Source organism: Macrobrachium nipponense, chromosome 7 (genome assembly GCF_015104395.2).
Source record: "Macrobrachium nipponense isolate FS-2020 chromosome 7, ASM1510439v2, whole genome shotgun sequence".
NCBI classification, from domain to species: Eukaryota; Metazoa; Arthropoda; class Malacostraca; order Decapoda; family Palaemonidae; genus Macrobrachium; species Macrobrachium nipponense.
The window spans coordinates 13,487,115-13,489,788 of NC_061109.1; positions in this window are offsets into that span (position 1 = coordinate 13,487,115).

The following is a 2,674-nucleotide window of genomic DNA, read 5'->3' on the forward strand; positions in this document are numbered from 1 at the left end:
ACCTCTGCCCAATCATATACTTTGTTAAGGGTCTCTTTGTAGAGCGTTCCTATCTTCATCACAAGTAATTTCTCTACTTATTCTTGTGTCATCTGCGAAACTACTCACTACCGAATCCTTAACATTATTGTCTATGTCTTCAATCATAATAACAAACAGTATTGCAGCTAACACGTACCTTGCGGCACACCGGATATTACCTTGGCTTCATCCGATTTCTCGTCGTTTGCAATAACTATCTGTTTTCGTTGTGTAAAAAATTCTTTTAACCATCTTCCTACTTTATCCACGATATTGTGTTTTCTAATTTTCTTCGCTAAAATATTATGGTCTACTTTATCAAAAGCTTTTGCAAAGTCTAAATAAACCACATCTGTTTCATTTCCGCTTTTCATATTTTTGAATATGTTCTCACGGTGGACTAACAGTGGGTTTGGGTGTTACTTTTTCCGGGTACGAAACCATGTTGTCCTTTATTAAACAAATTATTTTTATTAAATGTTTCATAATATTTTTCTTCATTACCCTCATACACTTTCATAATATGTGATGTTAGACTCACAGGCCTATAATTACTTGCCTCTAGTCTTGATCCACTTTTGAAAGTAGGGGTAATATATGCTAATTTGTGCTCATCATAAATCTTGCCTGTATCTACACTTTGTCTTAATAATATTGCAAGTGGCTTTGCGATAGAATGAACTACTTTCTTTAACAAAATAGCAGGAATTCCATCAGGCCCTGCAGCAGCTCCATTTTTAATTTCATTAATAGCCTGCACAATATCAGCTTCATTAATATCTATGTCAGCTAAATATTCACTATTTTCATCCCTTACTTCTATATCATATCTTCATTATCTATTCTAGGGGTGAATTCTCTCTTATATCGTTCTGCCAGTATGTTGCAAATTTCCTTTTTTTCATTCGTTAATCTTCCCTTCAATTCTCAAGAGGGCCTATTTCTATTCTTCTTTTATTCATCTTCTTCGCATATGAGTAATATTTGTTTGGGGTTTTGCTTGATATTTAATAGGGTTTTCTTCCAAGTCCCGTTTTCATTTTCTTTGATGTATAATCTTTTGTCTGCATTTTCTATCTTACTTTTTAGTTCTATAAACTTCCATGCATTTTTTTCTTTTGCAAGAACCTTTTTCTCCACTTCTGATTTCTGGAACAAGATCCTTCTGTCTCTTGGTATGCATGAATGATGTTTACTTTTCTTCTTCGGTATATATTTTTCCACTTATTTTCTCCAATATTTTATATAATATCTCCGTATTTACCCTTATGTCATCACTTACGAAAATGTTATCCCAATCTTGTTTAATTCTTCATTAATTTCTGACCATTTTATATTTTTACTGTAGAAGTTGTATTTTCCATATCCTTCCCACTTTTCATTTCTTGCTTATCTCTATTTTCACTTGCTTTGGAATGAACTGTTAATTCTATGACATTATGGTCTGAAATACTCGCATTATAAACTATTATTTCTTTAACATAATTCATCTCGTTCACAAATACTAGGTCTAAAGTATTTTCCTTTCTTGTTGGAACCCTTTTATTTGATCATCATTCCCAGTCTCTTGGGAATACCAGGTTTCGCTTATATTCATTATATCTATTTTCTTTTCATTTTGGGTTAGTTCTTCTAAGTACTCTATTTTTCTTTTTTGAGTTACTCGTAACTAAACCCTGCGCATTCATCACTATGATGGTTTGCGTGTTTTCTCCTTCATTTAATTACTGGTAGTAATAAGGATTTTCCCATGTCTCTTTCCTGTTCTGGTATGTTGTTCTTTTTTTCATTTCCAGAAATTCTGACATTAAAAAATCCAACTTTTCCATATATTTGATCTTCCTTTCATCATAATTATTCATTTTGTGTCTGAATCTGCAATTTTCTCCGTTTCTGCAATATCCTCTTGCATAATAAATACAGTTATTATCTCTTGAGTAGAATTTCGGAGCTGATGCTTTGAAATTTTTTGCTGACACCTCTGCATATCTCATTGGTGGTTTGCTTTCTCTTTTACCTGATATTCTTGATTTCTCTCTTTATTTGTTTCTTCTTATTTTGGATTTTATTACTTGGTTGGTTATTTATTTGATTATGATTCATGGCTACAGGGTGCATATATTTGCATTTTTTGTCGAACTTACATCCTTTTCCTTCTTTTAGGTTTTTACATATTTTTGGATGCAGATCTCTGCAATCATCCCCATATCCATCTAAGTATGCACATTTACCATATATTTCATAGTTTTGACATATCTTAGGATGTTGTAGTAACATCTTTCTCCAAATCTGCAATTCCCTCTTTTCAAAAGGTTGCAGATTTTTGTCTTTCTTGTCTATTTTTCCTCTTTCCCGTCATTGTATAGATCTGGGTAGAGCCTCTTCGGGATTTGCTTTTCTGTTGTCATATCGTAATTTATTTCTTCGTAGGTATGCTGCTTTATTGCCTCATATGTAGTATCAATGAGTATCTCTGCATCCATACTTTTATCTTGTTCTTTGTTTTCCTTATTTTTTTCTGTTCATTTCATTTTTGTTTACTTCTCTTCCGTTTTCCTCTTCTTCTTTTTCTTCTTCTTTTCTCCTTCCTCCTCTTCTTCTTCATCCTCAAACTATTTGTACATTCAATCTTGATTTAATAACATTGTCTATC